Here is a 22048-nt window from a genome sequence, read left to right as displayed (position 1 = left end):
TTTCATCTTTTCTTTAAACACTGTTCTTAATTTTTCGTTCATTTCTTCATCTGGTCTTAATTTTTCACTTCACCATGGGATTGTTTCTTTCGCCATCCACTTGTTTACTTCTTCCCTAAGGTGTCTTCGGTCACCCCATTTAACTTTTCTTCTTAATTTTGAGTTTCTTCATCAAAAGGGTCCATAACATTTCCTGGCCCACCTCCCTCCTTACTTATTCCAGCATTGAAGTCTCCAAGTACAGTCCCCTTAGAAAGTCCGCATCTCCTTCCGAATGAATCAGTATCGAAACTAAATGAGATAATGCAACGCCAGCTGTGTTGAGATCCTGAACTACATACACCATTGACCAGTGAACATTCTTGGTTATAATGTCCCTTACCTGAGGGTGTTATACGCATTTCCTCCATAACATTCCGTTATGGATGTACTGTAATAGCAAAAAACATGAAAAAAAAAACGATTCGTCACTTTCCCTTTCATTGAAGTTGTTACACACACACACACACACACACACACACACTTCACCACGATATATTTTAATTGAAAAGCAAAACACGACATTCAAGTAGGAATATTCTGTTTCCTTCTAATAACTACCAGCGCATGAAAAAATACAATGAAGAATTAATTTTGCATATAGTAATTCAATCTGGACCAGATCTTTGGTAATCACAAAAAAACACTGGACAACATGCCAGTTCTAAGATGCTGGAATGTAAAATGACTCAACAGATCACATAATAAAACTGTCCAGTATTTCAAAGTTCCGGAAGTTGATCAGATTCAGATTTGCCCCCGAGGGGGCTAGTTTATTGGGCACCCCCTTGCATCGGAAGTTGATCGAGTTAATGATATACGCAAGTCACTATCTAGAAAATTACTGGATAAAGAAAATTTCCCGAGTGACTTTATACAGCAAACGTGATCCCGGTTTGTAATACGGGAAGTAACGACGACTTACTCTAGTATCATCAGCTAGACGTACCCACAGAACTCTATCTACAAGCCAGTAAGGATATATTTATTTATGTAATTGGCATGTAATTATTCATAGCTTTCATCACCTATGTAGCAGTTACTTACACCTTAACCGTTTTCTTTTATCAGTGTATCAACAGAAATGATTAGATAAATGAAATCTTTACACCTTGTTCATTTGTTGCTTTTATTTTTCCAAAGGGCCAAATATACATTATTTTCCTGTGGACTTATAAAGGACTATGGCAATTATTCACTGATTGAGTTATTTTTGGGTTTGCAGGGGAGACTACACAAAAGTTGATCAAATCTCCTATTGCAGGTGGTGATGGCTGCAAAGCGGAGCTTCAGAGATGCATGGCTGAACAATGAAAATTTCCAGCCCTGGTTGTCCCGTGTTGAGGACAATCCACCTAGGGTCTTTTGAAAAATATGCAAGAGGGAAGTGAGTGCAGAGTTGACAGCCATCAAACGTCACAAAACGACAAAGATGCATTCAGTTTATGAGGCCTCGGGACAACAGGAGGTCCAGCAGGAGAGGATCCCGGTCCACCATGGGAACTATGCAGCAAATGGAGTAACCGTAGCAACAATTATTTTTGCTTGCTTTATAGCCGAGCACAACTTGACATTTACCGCTGCAGATCATTTAGTGGACCTCATGAAGAGGATGTTTCCTCATTCTGCAATTGCTCAAGGCATGAACATGAAAAGAACAAAATCCACAGAGGTTGTGAGGACGTTAGGACGGTGTGTCACCGAGGATTTAGTAGTGAAACTTACAGTAGAGAAAATAAATTGTCCATTATTGTTGACGAAACAACAGACATTAGTACGATGAAAGCATCCTCTGTTCTTGTAAGATTTTGGGATTCAACCACAAACAGCATTAAATCTGGGTTATTAGAGGTGATCAATGTATATGGTGATGAATCATCTACAGGGTCAACAGGGGAAAATTTGTATAATTTAATTATGAAAACATTATAAACGCACCGAATTACACATGAGAACCTGATTTGCTGCTGACGGCGCTAGTAACATTATGGGAGAACACAATTCTGTAAGCAGCAGACTACGTATTACTATTCCTGGTATAACCATGTTGAAATGTATTTGTCATTCTATTCACTTATGCGCTTCGGAGGCTGCAAAGACGCTACCACGGCGTTGTGAAGACATGATCAGACTTATATATACCTATTTTTCCCATAGTGCTAAACGACAACATGAATTTAAGGAATTTCAATCATTCTGTACTGTCAAACCACACAAAGTTCTGCATGTTAATCAGACCCGCTGGTTATCATTCCACCAGGCAGTTGAAAGAGTATTAGAGCAGTGGCAGCCCCTAAAAATGTTTTTACTTTAAAAGAATCAGAGGAAAGATTGGTGGCCGTACAACAAATAGCAGAGAGTCTTAGGGACCCTTCACCTGTACTACAATTTTCTTAATTTCATATTGGCCAAATGTAACAAGTTAAATCTACTGTTTCAGAGAGAGTCACCAACTATACATTTGTTACACGATAGTATATGTCAGCTTTACAGGAATCTGTTGGGATATTTTTGTCGTCATGAAGTTTTTCAAACGGGTAATGTTGATGCAGTTGATCCTAGAAGTGAAGAAAATCACCTCCCAATAGGCCAAATATACTTGGGAGCAACAATACTCGGCCTATTGCATAGTGAACAATATAGAGAACTCCCTAATATGGTCAAGGATGTACAATTCAGATGTCGTATCTTCATGATAAACCTTTGTGTGCAATTACGTGAAAGATTTGAGTTTGGCAGTAAGTTTTTATGGATGTGTTCATTTCTGTCATCAAATAGGGTATTTGATAATAAATCCAGGAAGGAGATGCCATCCTTATACGACTTTGTGAAGGCGGTGCCCCGTATATACAGTGATTGCTATACCACCCGAGATTAAGGACAGCAGTGACATAGTGGACGTTTATACAAAACTAGGGGAACTTAAGGGCGGTGTAGGTGTTTCCCAATTTAAGGACCTTTGTACATTTGCTTTGCAGGTATTGTCTCTTCCAACATCCAATGCAGAGAGACTATTTTCTAAATTGAATTTATTGAAAACAAAATCCAGAAACGCTCTGCAAACTCCCTCTATTAATTCATTAATAGCCTTGTCTGAGGCTGTGAAATTCCAGGGTGGATGTATACATTTTACACCAAATCAGAGGATGCGAACTTCTGTTTGATATTTTTTGTTCAATTAGTGTTTTATGTCCCCATGTTATGTTATAATATTTTATGATTGTAGGGTTTTTGTATGTGCATATTTATATTTCGCCAAGACATTACAATAATTATACCTAAAATTCATGCTTTTTAATGCCCATTAATACCGAACGAAAACGTGAGGAAAAATGACGTTATAGAGTTGAGGAATAAACGGCAGCACTGTCGCTGATGACGAGAGCGCTTACCATATCCACGGACGAGAACAAAGTGGGGTTTCACACAAATCGAGGGTCCCATTTTGATTTTCCACGTCATTTATTACCCACAATCCATTTATACTATACATTATCTGTTGAGATACAGGTATACTAACGGATTTGATAAAAAATACAAAACCAACGACATTTGATATATAAAACCGACTTGGACATACCTGAACTATGATGTGTTGGGGTCTCTCGAAGAGCTGTTAACATTCACCTCCCTGGAAAAAAATAAAACAATTAGATTAACCTTCCATACCATTTTACTCGTATAAAATTTTTCGTATTAGTTAAGAAGAAAGTCTGCAGCAATTAAATTGACTGTCACGGTTCATGACACTGATTTATGAAACATCTTAAAGCAGGTGTCGGAGCCTCATGGGACTAAACGAACCTGTCTCATTACTGTGAGAAGTCTTGGATTGTATCTTGCTTTTTTTAATTTAACAAATACCGGATTCGTTGATCTAAACCTGACAGCTCTATCCTTTTGTTCCAACCCATGTTGTACTGTTTCCCTCCCTTATATATATCAACACCACTGTAAAAAAAAAATAATAAATAAAATTAATAAATATATAAATAAATAACGAAATGATAACCGTAGTAACATTCTGATATGTTCTTACTGCCACCGTGTTAGTTGTACAGTACTTCCTTGAGATAAATGTACACTGTAAAAAAACTACCGTTACAATTCCTGTGCGAAACAAACTGACACTACAAACGAAGCGTTTCAAAAAGGCCCCTGAGGCATTCCTCGCATTGGTAGCCCTGCGCGTGTATGGGCTAGAACATAAGAAAATAAGGAGTCTGCAATAGGCCGGTTGGCCTGTGCATGGCAGCTCCTGTCGGGAGTTACAGCCACCCTCTATCGTCCATGAATTATCTAGCCTCCATTTAAAACTTCCCAGCGTCCCAGCACTTACTACAAAGTTGCTAAGCTTGTTCCACTCATCTACCACCCTATTTGTGAACCAGTTTCTTCCTATCTCCCTCCTAAACCTAACTTATCCAACTTAAATCCGTTGCTCCGAGTCCTATCCTGCTCGGATATTATAAGAACTTTCTCTATATCCCTTTTATTGATTCCTTTCACCCACTTAAATAATTCTATCATATCTTCCCGCGCTCTTCGTCTTTCTAGGGAATGCAAGTTTAGTTTCTTTAATCAATTTTGACAGGGAAGGTTTCTAAGTCCCGGAATCATTTTCGTCATTCTTCGCTGCACCGACTCCAGTGAATTGAAATCCATTCTATAATAAGGGTATCAGAACTGAACAGCATAATCGCGGTGTGGCCTGACTAGAGCAAGATATAATTGCAATATGACCTCTGCATTATTATTACTTACACTTCTAGATATACAACCTAATACTCTGTTTGCCTTATTTCGAACATTAACGCACTGTTTTCTCGGCCGAAGGTCCGGGCTTACGAGTACCCCTAGGTGTCTTTCACAAATCGAATTCTGTAGTTCGTTGTTGTTTAGGCTGTATAAGTTTACAGAATTTGTTTTTCAATATTAAGTACGCTGCACATGCTGGTGTTGAATTTTATTTGCCATTTTTCTGACCACTCCTGAAGTTTATTTGAATCCTCCTGTAGTGCATTTGCATCCTGCCCTGAATTAATCTGCCGCCCTATTTTGGTGTCATCCGCAAACTTGCTTATGTCACGTGTTCAAACAAGTGATCAGCACTCTGATCAGGACGCCCTCTGGATACCATTTAGGAGTGGAATGCAACGCCATCTAGGAAGCAGAGGTACCTCACGGCAGCTTTCACCATGAGAAGACAAGAGAATAATATAAATCTAAATTTATTTATCTTATTTATTTCTTCCACTTCCAGTTTTGCATTGAGGTGGATCACAGAGCACGGGAAGGGAGTATTAAATAGGGAGACCAATGAAGAACATATGTAGAAGTCCAAGATCAATAAAAATAGGCAAATAAAAAGAGGAAAAGACGAAGAAAATGAGCAACAACGAACCATAAATATTCGCTCACGACAAAACTTTGTGAGAATATACGTGTGTTGGTCCCTTAGACCGGTTGGGAGATCGTATTACTAATTAGCCTCTGTGATTTTTATTAAGGCTCCCAAACACCAGGAAACATTGTGAGAAGGGTGTTGGTGTTGATCTATGATTCTAACAATTTCTAGTAAGGTGATGATTTTTTTTTATTTTTTTCGCATTTTTGATGGGGGAGATTATCGTGAGAAGTGGTGAGTAGGAATATAAGAAATGTTGTGAGAGTCAACACGACCATATCAGGGTTATGCTTCACAGAGGTCAGTCAGTGGCAGGAATTTTAATGGTGTATAATAATGTCTGGTGGAGCGATTTTTAAAATATCAACACTGTTTTACACAGCGAACGTGACAGAGGAGGGGGAAGAGGAAGAGGGTATGAAGGGTCACTGAGAGGAGGAGGAAGACGAGGGAGGGATGAGGCCGCGTCTCCATTATCAGGAGGTGTATCAGGAAGCGGACAGGCCCCCCACACCTCGCCCTCTTGAAAGTCCTCCCCGCGGTGGTCGAGTCGCCTGACCACAACACCTACGGGAAGGGTGGTGAGGTGGAGGTGGTGGTTGGAGGTGGTGAGGGGAGGAACAGGTGGCGAGAGGGGAAGCACAGGAGGAGGTGGAGAGAGAAGGGTGAAACGTAAGGAGTGTGAGGTTGGAATTATTTTGGAAGGTAGGAGAGGAAGGAGAGAAAGGTAAACAGTATTTGGTGGTAATCGATTTGGGGGAGGAGAGAGGAGAAGGATATGGTGGTGTTAAAGAGACAGAGAACACGAGAGGAGAAGAGAGAGAGAGAGAAAAAAAAAAGGGAGGGAGAGACTGAGAGTTGAGATGACGGGTGAACAAGGCTTGAAGGGGTGAAGAGTTTGTGGCACAGAAGGAAAGTTACAGGCAGTAGATTTACACAAGTATACCAGTAAATAATTCGCGTTTAATCCATCTAACACACACACACTCTCTAACGTGACTGATGGATGTTTTATCGTGCGTGAAGGATCATTTATATCCATTAAAGAGAAGTTTTGATGTGTTAATTTAAACTTGGTGGTATGATTATAACTTTATCTATATTTAACATGTCTATGCTTGCCTCTCACACGTTCAGATGACTGGTTATGTGGGCCCGAGTTTTAACCTAACCTAACCATTAGATTTAGACCCCCCCTATAAATAAGTCTTCTTCCAAATGGGCCCCAGTTTTATTTCTAAAGGGCAACAGTTCTAATTCTAATGAGCCCCAGTTTTAATTCTAAAGGGCAACAGTTCTAATTCTAATAGGCCCCAGTTGTAATTCTAATAATTTGATTTTAATTCATCATTTGATTTTAATTCTAGGCTGATTCCTTCTGAGACTTGAGTTTTAATTCTAAAGGGCAACAGTTCTAATTCTAATAGGCCCCAGTTGTAATTCTAATAGGCCCCAGTTTTAATTCTAATAGGCCCCAGTTCTAATTCTAATGGTCCCTAGTCCTATTTGTCATATTACGTTAGTATGGCGCATAATAAGACCAGGACCAAATTCACGTACAGATTGTTTCATGACTCGCCTAAAATCACACAGACAACAACAATAATAAAAACACACACGATCACAAGACGATTAGACGAAAATCCATTAATATCAACAACCACACAAAAAAAGACCACGCCAAGGTATAACTAAATAAAAACTCAGTTCCCCAAAGTTCCAAATTAGTAAACAAACGGGAACTTTACCTTATCATAAAAGAACAAAATAAACCTGAAGATATTTTTCGGCTTCTTAGAATGTCCTATTACGCTGGGGTATTTTTTCCCCCCCTTAGTGCAATGTGAGTGACAGGCAATTTCACACTTACTTGCCAAAATACGACAGGATAATGGAGATACTCCCCCACAGGACAGGGACATATTTTTGTTTTTCTTCCCTATTGTGTTTATGAGTGACAAGATGTAAGTGTCCAGTAGATTAATGCATGTTTACAATGGTTCACCTCCCCAGTCCTTCTCCTACCCTCCCCTCCTCCTTCTCTTCCTCAAACACCCACCTCCTCCTCCATCTCTTCCTTCCTACCCCACATTCTCCTCCTTCTACCTCCTCCTTCTCTTCCTCATACACCCACCTCCTCCTCCATCTCTTCCTTCCTACCCCACCTCCTCCTCGTCGCCTGTCGATTTCTCCCTACACCCTGGCCAAAAAAATATGGTGGTCCTAAATAAGATACAATATATAACTAAGAGATAAATGTATCACGAGTTTTAGATTAAACTTGAAGAGTTATTTAATGTGTTGATGATTTTACAAGGGAATTATTGAGTTATAAAAAAACTCTTGAAACAATAATTTTAAATGAGATTGATAAGGTTATCTAAAATATCTACCAACACTTTTAGCCTTCTGAGTGTTCTGTCACACACACACACACACACACACACACACACACACACACACACACACACACACACACACACACACACACACACACACACACACACACACACACACACACACACACACACACACACACACACACACACACACACACACACACACACACACACACACACACACACACACACACACACACACACACACACACACACACACACACACACACACACACACACACACACACACACACACACACACACACACACACACACACACACACACACACACACACACACACACACACACACACACACACACACACACACACACACACACACACACACACACACACACACACACACACACACACACACACACACACACACACACACACACACACACACACACACACACACACACACACACACACACACACACACACACACACACACACACACACACACACACACACACACACACACACACACACACACACACACACACACACACACACACACACACACACACACACACACACACACACACACACACGCCCCCCCCACCCCCCGGATACAGCTTCTCTAATTATTTTTGTCTGTTGTGGATATCGTTTCAGTTAGCAAAATGTCCAGAGCCAAGAGGTGACAAATCTGAAAATTGAACAAGTTTAAAAAGAGTGGTGTAGTGGTGTTAGTAGTAGTAATTGGTGGTGTTAGTAGTAGTGGTGGTGAGTGGTGTTAATGAAATAGTGTTAGTGGTGTTAAATGTAATGAAATGGTAATTGGTGTTAAATAGTAATGGTGGTGGTGTTAATAATAGTGGTGGTGGTGGTGTTAATAAATAATTAATTGTTAATAATCGGTGGTGAGGTGTTAAATAGTGAGTAATTGGTGGTGTTAATGAATAGTAGTGGTAGTGAGTGTTAGTAAGTAGTGGTGGTGGTGAGTGGTGTTAAATGTCGTGGTGGTGGTGTGTAACAAAATGGTGGTGTGTAATAGTAGTGGTGGTGGTGATGATGTTAATAATAGTGGTGGTGAGGTAGTATTAGCTCAGATGGTGGTGATGTATTAATAAATAGTAGTGGTGGTGTTAGTGAAACCAATGGTGGTGGTGGTGTTAGTGGTGGTAATTGGTGTTAGTAGTGGTGGTGGTAATTGTTAGCAAGTAGTGGTGGTGTGTGTTAGTAGTGTGAGTGGTGGTGAGTGTTAAGTGTAGTGGTGGTGGTGTTAGCCAATGTGCTAGTGGTGATATTAATGGTGGTGGTGTTAGTAGTGCTGGTGTGTAGTGGTGGTGGTGTTGTGTGAACCTTAGCCAGTCCTGTTGTGGTGGTGTTAGCCAGTGTGTTGTTGTCAGCCTGGTGTTGGCCAGTCCAGTGGTGGTGGTGGCCACACACGTGTTAGCCAGTTAGCCAGTGTGATGGTGGTGGTGTTACATGTCCCACTGGTGGTGTTAGAGTCACTACTAGAGGTGGTGGTGTTAGCCAGTGTGTTGGTGTTGTGGTGTGTGGTGGCATGAATAAACTGGTGGTGGTGCCCTTCACACTTCATATTTAGAGTGTGTGTACATATGTCATGTCACTCCCTTTTATTAACGGCCAGTAAATAAACAGTAAGGTCTTTAGATACGTCAAAAGTACTAATAATGAAATGTGTGCAACCCGTATATAGGCGAAGGAACAACGACATTCCTATGTATTCACACAAGCAAGTCAACGACCTAAGAGGAACCTAAATGTAAAATAAATAAGTACTTGTTACAAGGAATGAATTCTCAGGCATACAAACACACATGTATATGAATACACACACACACACACACACACACACACACACACACACACACACACACACACACACACACACACACACACACACACACACACACACACACACACACACACGTCGTATAAAGAGACAGTCCTGACACCACAAACTTCTGAATTCTAAGATTATCTTCGTTACAGCAACCTCGTGTGTGTCATTTTTTATACTACTTGAGTTCATATTTCGCTAAGCATTATTCTTTGATAAATAATATGTGGGGTTCCTGCCTAAATAGTTTTTACAATAATATCCACCTTTTGCAATGTGGGGTTTTCTTGTTAATTTCTTACCCTTCGTGAGAGCTATATAGCACTAGTTGTTGCTTTAATTCCTTGTGTACAAGGGTCTCTCTGTGCTGAATAAAATCGCCTGGCAAATAAAATATTAAAACCTACATACCAATAGTGACGAGATTAGTGGTCTAAACCATAACAGGAACACTACTAAGACATAACAAACCCTTACATATTATTTATTCTTTCATGTATATAAAAAATTTATCACACTTGGTCTGTTTATCCACATTCACCTGTAATAAAGATCCTTGTACCTATAGTTTATACCTGAGTTTTGACATTCTACCAAGATATGATTAAACTTCTTAAATTTGAAGCCTTTAATTAATCTTATGAGCCTTGATGACACACTTTACACTTTAATTAGACCTTCATGGTTAATGACTCGAAATATTTATGTATTTGTGATATGAATTTCAGCCTGTAATTGCATTTTGGTTTCACATTAAACATTTTGAATAGATCCATTTTATTTAGCCGATAAGACTTGGTGTAATCCTTATTATGCTTACTAGACATCATATCACCAAGAACCTAAGATATCTCTGTACCTACTGTAATCTGTACCTCACACTGTAATTAAGATATCCGTATTATCTTTCTGTACCCGACGTCACACACACACACACACACACACACACTATATATAGTTATTTGTGAATAAACTCTCTGAATCCGAAACGTTTTATGTATCCTATAATGCTTGATGTAATCTTAATTATGTATCAGTAAGGATGGTATATATGTACCTGTAATTTCTACCTGCAGCTATATACCTGTGTTGGGAATTATGAATATACTCCCAGAATTCGATTCCTTTCATTCATTCTATAAGATTATGATGTAGTAATTATGCTTTACAATAATGAGTCTAATTCATCGTCATCGACCTCAAATTATATGTACTTCCCATACCGAAACCTATAAATCTGTAATTATACTGAGAAATCTGAATAATAAAAGGCTTCAGCAACCCAATTATACTTCTTAGTCCAGACATTTGCATCGTGGCGGACCCTTAAGAGATAACAGGCGACCAGGTGGAGGTTTGTGTGTCAGGAGAACATGATGGTGAACGTCGGAAAGTGAGTTACTGCCTAGGACAGATACATGACGGTGATGGATGAATATTGCTCGAGTGAAAGTGAATGGGTAACGAGCCTACTGTAAGTGAATGTAAACAATAGTATTATAATATGACTGAAATTTATGATAAATTCGAGATCAGGATTATTTTGACCAGCGTTAAAAATACAAGTGTAAAAATATTTAAAATTAACAATGAAATAATGAACTCAGCGTAATACAAAGGAATTAGACGGAATAATTTTTCATGGTACGAATCTTTGGGAATGTGGCTGTTGGATAGTAAATTATGACTTGAGAAGACAAATAAATAATTCTTAGTAACAAATGTCAAGTAGTATTATAAGGAATTACTAGATAGATTATATTTAACCCGTACAGTGCTCTCGACATTTTAGGATTCTATTCCGGCTACCGACAGGCGATTTTATTCAGCTTAAATAAAGCCTCCATCACTGAAGGGGTTAAACCACATGATGTGTTGTTCATCTCGAGTCACCTGACTGCTTGACCCGGGATTACTAAACGCGGAATAATGGCCGTCCCCGTCTGACTCGCTTCTCAACATGTAATCCTACTTTAATGATTCAAGAACATGACACTGGGTCGAAGAACTCACTGCCCTCAAACGCTCGCGCTCAAAGGATCAGAAAAACCCATAATTGCATGTTCGTATGGTTATAATTTTCATTACACAAATGTTTTTAGAAACACGTTACCTCAAGGTCTATTTTCCTGAGCCCACAGATTTAGCTCTACAAGGTGTGGTCTGTAACACCTTGTCATGGCAGACGTTCACCTACCCTCCCAGTGTACAAACGTCTTCTTAATTTCCCTCCATGTTAGAATATGTCAATAATAATATGTTATAGTAGTTATACTAACACGTATCTCGCGGTCAACGGGGACTCCCAGGCTTGGAATCAGAGGGTGAATTCCGCAACGGGTTGTCCCAGCAGATGTTGTCATACCTGACCTGATTTGCGACTTGAGAAATTTCAACATAAACATCCTTACTGTAAACCTCGAGCTGTGACATTAGTTCATCCTACCAATCACAATTTATTTTTACATCCTATGAGTGTTTTGTGATGTCTGTTATCCTATCAATTTAGACAAAAACAGTATAAATGCTATGATATATTTGTCCACCACTCAGAGCACTTTCACTGCCATATTTGGTTAGTCAGACGTCGTTCACAGCACTCAGTAGATCAGTGAGGTCGTGTGCTGAGCCTGTGCCCTTGTGTCCCACATACTTGCAATTAAGTGCTCGTAACACCCTGCTTGCTGGGTGACACTCAGTCAATTGGGAATTTTTATGAAGGAATTATGTATATGAGAGAGCATAACACAAAATGTTTATAAATCTAATATTCAGTTCTCTAATTTACATTATTTCGCTCGGGGCGAACTTACGGTCCGTGGGTCTCAACAGTGACACACAGTACCTGAGGCTGATCCTGGATTGCATTACAAATCGCAACGTTGCACGAGAAAGCGGCCACTTGCATGAGCAGTCGTTGCAACATATGATAAGGCTCTTAATCACACGAACGAACTGCATTGTCCATGGGCGATGGAGTGTGTCTTGCAGTGACCAACTAATGCATCGTGATGAATCATCTGGCATGCCTCAAGTCAGTATTAAAATGCATTAGTTTGGTAATGAAATGATATTCACAAAAAAACTTGACTGAGAAAATTATATTTGATATGTATTTAGTTTGATAATGAAATATTGTGTACAGAGACTTGAGAAAATATTATTTATCTTCAGATGTTTCTCTTGGTAACGAAATAGTATGTACAAAAACGCCTTAAGAAAATCAAATTAATATTACGATGAATTATATTTGCTAACGAAATACTAAGCACAAAAACGTCTCCCGAGAAAGTTGTATTACTCTTAAGATATATTTGTTTGATCACGAAGCATCAAGCACAGAAACCTCTTTTGAGAAAATTTGATAATAACAAAACTCTATTTGGCATCTTCCTCTTGAAGGTCAACCTGACACTAATGTTTGTATATGGATACAGTCATACAGATATGTCTATATTTCTCACTGTCATGTCCGTACACCGTGATTGCTTGTGATGATTTACTGTACCTATTTACGGTGCACTTGTTCAACACTGCACAGTTTGTCTCCACAGCAGTCAAAATATTTTCTTACTGTCATATGCTATTATAAATTGGACACGGCCATCCTGTTGTCTGGATGTGGTGGTGGTGGGTGTGGTGATGGTGGGTGGGCGGGCGTGTTGGTAGTGAGAGTGGGTGGGTGGATGGGTGGTGAGGGTTTGGTGGCTGTGGTAAATTTGAACACTTTAAGGGTCGTATGGGCGAGGTAGTCTTCACCCTCCCACGCCTATCCTCCTCCTCCTTGCCACCCACCAGCCACGTTCAGCGTCTCTTGACCAGGCGAGATTATCATACTGGCTGGTATTAATTAGTGTACTGGAGTTAATTTTATAGCTGGCAGTAATTATGTGACGTTGATATACGGGTTTGGTAGCGTAAAGAACCAGGAAGCCTTAATGATACACCTGTAGTCCGATATCATCATTACGCCCACAACACTTTAGTACACACAGCTTGATGCTCCTATAATTAAATACAATGACTTTGAATCTGTGAGTTCAACCTGTCAAGGACGCTGTGATCACCCAGTTCTCATAATAGAAATAAATTCAAGACGCATCGTTTCAGGCATTGGCTCCTGGAGACGTTGTCCTCTCAGTACTGCAGGAGGACCAGGTGGCGAGGAACACACTGGCCTAGGGCGTTCCTGAAGACACTCCAGCTACTTACTAGAAGAGAGGAGGAGTACCTGAACTGCCGTGTACACCTGAGGAGCAGTACGGAGCTACCTGTATCTTCTCTACCAAACTTCCCCCTTGATGGATGTGGAGCGAGGTGACCCGTCCAGGATGTTGGTGGCCGAGGCCCCCAGCACGCGATCAGAGGCCCGGGCCCCTGGCTCAGACTGCTCCATCATGCTATATCATTCATCTCAACACCTCCTGGCCAGACTTGCTCCTCTCTCTCCCTCTAAGATAACTCCAGACCACGCAACTAACATTTTATTTACTTAGTTTTGAAGATATGACCCGCTGTTGAGTCTGCCAGATGAAGCCTTTATTAAAACTTTACTAAATGTCTACAGGAGAGATCATGAGAAACCCGAGAGTCTTCATCATAATGTTTGTGACGGGAAAGACACATCAAGACTGCTTGAATGTTGTTTTAATTGAATACCAGACGTTGAGTGGTGAGGGGCCCCTTCATCAAGAGGCTGAAGCTGGCTACTGTGATTTCTGTAACAGGTTATCTGAATTATTTTCTCCTTTCACCAAAACTCCAACATAATACTTGTACTTTAAGGTTGAGGTAAGAACCATATTATAAGAAAATGATAAATATAAATAACATCTTCAATCAATTGCCTAATTTTTAGCCGTAAACTTGAATTAAAGTTTTTGAGGTTAATTAACATGAGAGGTATCCGACGCCGTGGTCAAGTCTTATACACGTACAAGACATAAATCAAGCCACGAAAAAGTTCTTCACTCTAAATTACAATAAAAATACACGTTTCAAAAAGATATAATTTATTTTCTTCTGTTAGCATCTGATCTTATAGACAATACTATTTGAAATCGTGTCTGGCTGCTTTAAAAGTTTACTTAGTGTATCTGCAGGTGACGAGTACACCCAGATAACAGCACAAGGGAGTTGACTACTTTTACGCGGATGTGAACCAGAGTCGATAACAACACATCATAGAACCTAAGTACCGTTATAGTCTATTGCTTAATACCACAAAAAATGTACTTGATGTTTAACGGAGTGTAACAGTTTCACTAATGTTTAATGAAGAAAAAAAAAGATTATTTGTGTTGTTTCAAAATATAAGACTTTCAACGACAAAGTTTATATTATATTATCTATACTTTTATCTTTACATACACTTAACATACCTTCATCGATAACAACTAGAGACTCACACTAAATAAATTCTCACTTAACATTACTTCACACACGTGTTCGACCACTCAAGACCGTAAAGCATCATATAATACATTAAACTATCTAAAAAAAAAAAAAAACTAAGATTACAATAGCATATCCCATTACTTAAATTTCCTGCTCACACGATTCTAGGAACTAATTTCCCAGAGGCGACCACAAGACGCTAGTTATCTGACGCTATATTTCTGACATTATATACAAACAATCAATTCCAGACACGATGCTTTAAGTCACTACTACCTCTATACCTGCACCATCTGCCTGGCTGATGCTGTTGAGAGATAAAGAGATCCTGAAAGTACCAGATCCTGATACCAATTGTGGATGAGACTTCAGGTGAGAGATAAGAGTCCCCTGAGAGTACCAGAACCTGTTACCATCGTACTCGTGAGGCTCCATATGAGAGACTGAAGACACTCAAGAGTACCAGGACCAAGATACAACCCTGGATTAGACTCGGGTAACAGATCAGAAACAATGACAGCACCGGCAGCAGCAAAGGCGGTGCCCCTGCAGAGCGAGAACAGTGAGAGAGGATTGTTTCTGGAGGGGGCAGGGGGTGGTGGTGGTGGTGGTGGTGGTGGTAGTAGTAGTAGTAGTAGTAGTAGTAGTAGTAGTAGTAGTAGTAGTAGTAGTAGTAGTAGTAGTAGTAGTAGTAGTAGCACCTGTCTCCCGTCTGCCCGTCAGCGTACCCAGCAGGAGTCACCCACCACATGACATCTCTACATCGTCCGTCTTGGTCTTACTATACACCACAGATGAACTTGGCGTAATAGGTAGCCTCTCAGGGTTTAGATTTGCATTTCTTAATATATGTACAACAAAATAATGATCACCTAACCTAACCCACCCAGTTTATTTCACCTGATGATTAAACACCTTAACCCTACCTAATGGGGGGTTAGGTTAGATTACATTATGTTGCCATATTTTTTTTTTTGTCTTCTTGTTGTTAGGTCAGGTTAAGGTTAGGTTAGGTTAGGTCAGGTTAAGGTAGGTCAAAATCGTTTCATTAAGGAACCACACAATAAAAGTGTTGTGAATCTTAACTGCATGGACCCTGCTGCACCACACTAACTCTTCCCTCATGTTGTCAGGGCGTCTACAGACAATAACACAACCCACGACTAAGTAAAGCATAACGGGGCGAACTATATATTGAAGCTTAAAGCCATTTAACTCCACCATATAAAAAGAAGAGCAAAGTTCTTGCAAAAAAAGAGACCTTGGCAAAGACTCACGACCTCACAGTAGGAGGCCATAAAAGTAAACCTCCCCCAAAGGGATGTTTATTAGGCATCTCGCGGGGAGGAGGAGGATGGAGGACCTCCCATCCCTACCGCCTCTCATCCCCCCATCCCCAACGGCGCTGCTCTGCTACATAATGGCTGTTTCTGCCTTGTTGGGGGTGTCTCCACCTGGCAGGTACACGGGTTTCATTAAGTGCCACCCACCAGGACGAGGCTGAGTGGATGAGGCTCGTGAAAGACGCCACTGTTTTGCCCAAGTCATGCGCTGGTCCCGGCATCCCGCAGGAGGTGGATACAGTGGAGGGAGTCGCCACTGCCGCCACTGATCTGAGTTCATATAAAGTTTTCTTTACTTCAAAATTAAACACTTGGAGGCCGAGCTTCACCACAGGTAATGTATATAGTCTTATAAGTACACCTGGTGTCGTCACGACCATGAAATAAATGACCTAAAAGTATATAACCTCGTCAGGGCAATGGACTTGTTAACACAGGTGTAAAATTTTCGCTAAGTTAGTGAGCTTAGATGGGCATTTTTATAGTCCAGTCTAATTAGTAGATACTTATCTTATCTCCCCAAGGTAATGGTTGTAGGATCACCTTTTTTTTTTAGAACACCTCCAAAAACAGTGATCATAGCAGTACCTTTTTGTATAACTAAGTCAAGGTGATGGATGTATTAACCTCGCCATATAGAACTTGTACAGGGTGTGTGAGGCAGTAAACACAGGGGGGATCAGTGGCTGCCAACCAATTAACGTGGCTGGTCTTGTGTAGTCTATTGTAAATCTTCAAGACTGTTGGATGGAAGAACAGGTTAGTATAGGAAGTAGTCAGAGGTAAGTCTTACATGATGGTTCCATGAAATAGAAAAAAAATGAAGCTGAATTAACGTTACAGGTACAAACGCTAATGGGTTCTGTGTCTTATAATTTGGAATTTAGGAATACAGAAATGAAGAGGATAAAATATTACTTTTCTCTATCATCAAATTATATCCTTCTTCCTTCACTCTTAATTGTAATCTATTCATTAAATTTACTTATGAGATTTTAAAACTCATTGAGACGTAATTAAGAACGAAAGATTAAGGGTACATAAGCAAGAGTTAAAAATATAGCTAATAATCCTTCGTAGGGTCGCGATACCAAACCACTGAAACACGAGGGCTGGTTCCCATTGAGTCTTCGGTCGGTCCAATTCTCCTGGAGCCCAACCCACTTGAAAATTCTACCCCCCTTTTTTTTGTTTACACGATGGACCATACGATCTTAATCCTATTGGTAGTCTTAATCGATTGTACGAAGTCAGTAGCACAGTGGTTTGTTAAGCTGTAGCAGAGGAGAGAGAAGTGTGTGTGTGTGTGTGACCCTTGACCTAATATATTCAGTATATGATCAATGACCTGATATATTTACACTGTGGTCCTTGACATGGGTGGGTGTGTCACTTGACGGGGGTGAGGGGAAGGAGTAGGGTAGTGTCAACATGTCTCCCTTGACCTGGATAAGTTTAAGAGTGTGTGTGTGTGTGTGTGTGTGTGTGTGTGTGTGTGTGTACGTCAAGATAATAACCCGCCAACTTCCATATACATTAAGATACATTAGCATCACCATTATTATCAGGACGACGACATTAAATAAACTAAATCATCTTTATAACGTACAAGTGACTATTCATTACTCTTTAATAACATTCATTACCTTCTCACCATGTGGATAAAAAAAATCTGCTTCAATATTATAAGTAATTTCTATATCGATTATAGGACCACGTATAACTACAAAAACGTCTCACACACACACACACACACACACAGAGTCATCAGTATCGCGGCTTCTCATCATTAGATTGGATCATTAATTTCGTGGGCCGAGTAGCAGCACCAATACCAACACGACTTCACTTTCAACCTACAGCATCGATAATAGGTCACCAGTTAGCCCACACCTCTGCCTTAGGGTCACATGTAGCCACACCCCCTCCCTTAAGGTCACACATCTAGCCATACCCCCTCCCTTAAGGTCACGTATCTAGCCCTACCCTTTCCTTTAAGGTCACGTATCTAGCCACACACTCTCCTTTAAGACACAATTATATCTAGCCACACCCCTCATTTAAAGTCTCACTCGAAGCCATATTCTTTATCTAAATTTCCTTCTCAAACACATCCCTGGTTTAAGGTCACCACTTAGGTCAGAACTCCTAATGTAAGGTCATATTTTGAACAGATATATCTTAGTTAGGGCAATGTTTAATACCACAATTCTATTCTAATTTCCATTTTAAGAGACAACCCTTAGATAGGACACCATTTTCACACTTACCACATATTAAAGGTCACAGTTTTAGCTCGAACCTTCTTATGAGGTCCTTACTTTAGCCCCGCCTCCCTTGTAAGGTCACGATTTAGGCCACGCCCTTTATATAAGGTCAGAGTTGAAGCTCCACCCCCTGAGGTTGTATCAGCCACCCAGGAATCTCTGCCTATGAAACACAACCCTGACCTCACACACTGAAATGATCTCGATTTTAGCAGCTGGGTAATGTAGAGAGAGTTGAGGAGTAGGGAGGAAGAGGTTGAGGAGAGTAGAAGGTAGAGAGGGATATACGAGTAGATGTAGGGAGACAAGGAAGCAGGAAGAACCTTACTGTGATGTGGATTCTGTAAGCTTACATGGATTCTCGAAATACCTGACAACAAAAATCTCTTTCACACACACACACACACACACACACACACACACACACACACACACACACACACACACACACACACACACACACACACACACACACACACACACACACACACACACACACACACACACACACACACACACACACACACACACACACACACACACACACACACACACACACACACACACACACACACACACACACACACACACACACACACACACACACACACACACACACACACACACACACACACACACACACACACACACACACACACACACACACACACACACACACACACACACACACACACACACACACACACACACACACACACACACACACACACACACACACACACACACACACACACACACACACACACACACACACACACACACACACACACACACACACACACACACACACACACACACACACACACACACACACACACACACACACACACACACACACACACACACACACACACACACACACACACACACACACACACACACACACACCTATTCTTATAAATTCATCATGCATTGCACAAGTGTACTCCCCGCTGGCACAAATCACCAGCATGTATAATGTCAAAGGGAAACGCTCTACACCGAAAGCTTGAAAGCAGAACATTTGCAGAGCTAAGTGCTCGTCAGCTGATAAGTCAATCCATGAACACAGTACTCCACTGACAATAGAGAACCGTAAGTCTGTGACGCAGTTATTCTGACGCCCTGATACTAAGTGATAATCTGAGCCCAGAGAGTTAAATGTGAACATAAAAAGAAATGTAAGCCGTCAACTCATTTTATTTTAGTTATCACAAATGAAAGGAGATGCAAATTCAACTCCGCCTCTTATTGGTCGAAACAAATATACCTGCATATCTTCTTCGTGTTGGACCAAGTTAGTGAGTTCCCCCTTTTCATTGGGCAAAATAATTATATTCCGGGATTTTCTGGAGGGAATAAATATATCCAATCTACTTTTGGAGGAACTCATATATTCGATTTTATTGGACGAAAATAATATATATTTATAAATCCCCTATTCTATAACGAATGAAATGTATAAATATATCAACATCTTTTATTAAACGTAGAAATTATAAAACACCTTTCTTATTGGACGATGCAAATGTAATTTAAATTCTTATTGAATGAAGCATCAATAATCTCTTTTCTTACTAGACGTTGTAAATATAAACTCCTTTCCTATTGGACAATGCAAATATAAACTCCTTTCTTATTGGACAGAGCATATGTAAACCACACTTTATTGGGCGAATGTAAGGGATCACCTAAAGAATCTCCGCCTCAGCTTATTTCAACTAAAGATTTAACCACCTTAAAACTATTTTTGGGGGGATGAAGGTAGTTTAGTGTTAAGGTGATTAATCTTTAGGTGAAATATCCTGTGGTGGAGATTCTTCAGGAGATGCAAAGTAAGTAATAATGAGGAACATCTACCTTTGGGAAATACAAACAGTTAAAAACACTTACAGCCGAATTTTATGTAATAGAACTAAACCGAGGAAACTCTTTATTCCACGTGACGCGTCGCACCTAAACCCGCTGAACGCATAGAAAAACTAAACATTCTTACCTGCAGAATAAACCCGGACTCATCAACTATCTCCCGCAACTAATTAATTGATGTCAAGAATTCAGGTTCAATAATTACCTGGAGATCTTTAATCAGGTGTGAGGATGGCGGCCCCTTCCTCCTGCCTCACCTCCTCCCCCACAGTCACCAGGATGTACCGCTCTGCCCCCCCCCACCCGCACCTCTCCCTGCCCCCCCCCTCTTCCCGATACCCCTCCCTACCATCCCCATGAAGGAGTACAGGAAACTTTGGGGGGGGGTGGGGGGGCGACGTCCAGGAAGCTATAGATACAGTCTTAACGATAAGGACATTTTTTTTACTTTGTTTACTTGTGGTAATTTTCCGGGTTGGGATCTAAAGGTGTTACTGTGCTGATAAGTCCTGATACTTTTCTTATTAATGATGGATGTGAACTGTTAATTAACTGTATACTGATTGTGATAGTTTAGCACTTAATCAAGTTGTTGCTTAATTAATCCGGGTGCAGTTTTATCAACGAGGCTAGCAATACGAACTACATATATATATTTTTATAGGTCTGTAAGAGGCATCTGGACTACTGGAACAAGCCAATTAAATTCGCAACGTGGAAAAAACAACGAAATCGTATCATATTAATTCATAGCGTCACATTTCACATACAGTTTACCCAAAGTTGCTGAGGATTAAGTGAAGACCAACATCCCTCAAGATATATGTAATCGCCTTTGTTTACCAGCGCACATAGTACATGATTTAAGAGACTCACACAGATACAGAGACAATAGTCAACAGATAACAACGACGAGGATATTAGGTTCTTGGATACGTAGTCGAAAGAGAGTGTCACTAGCGGCCATGACACTCGACCGCCCCGGCACTTACATAACCTAAAGACGACGTTGAAGCACTTGTAACCACAGTGTTAAAAATGATATATTAAAACACGCTAAGTATACAAAGTTCTGTCAGGTATCTGTGTTCTGTGGAAGTAAATAAGACTGGCAACCTAATAAACACATAGCAACGTGTAACTTGTACAATAATATGCACAACCCCTAAACTTACTTATTTTTATGGCTTTAGCGTCATCTTAATCGTTTTTTTTTTCATTCTTAAATATCCCTCCCACCCCTTCCCTCCCCCTTCTCTCCCTATCTAAGATCTCGTATGACTTTTATTGGTCGTATTAGGATTGGTAATTTGGAGCCCACTTTTGCTTCATGAACTTAGTGTATACAGCACCGGAACCCGAGGAGCAGTACAAGCTCAAGAGCATGGATGGTGAGGGCCTGCTGGGACCTATCACGTGTTGGCCTAACTGTCAACTCATATAAGAATCCTCATTGTGAGACTTACTGAAAATAACCTGCAACATGGTATGAGGGACTAAATAATTATGTGA

The sequence above is a fragment of the Homarus americanus genome, unplaced genomic scaffold (assembly GCF_018991925.1).
Source record: "Homarus americanus isolate GMGI-L3 unplaced genomic scaffold, GMGI_Hamer_2.0 scaffold23651, whole genome shotgun sequence".
NCBI lineage: Eukaryota > Metazoa > Arthropoda > Malacostraca > Decapoda > Nephropidae > Homarus > Homarus americanus.
The sequence above is the reverse complement of the archived record's forward strand: the minus strand, read 5'-3'. Positions refer to the sequence as shown.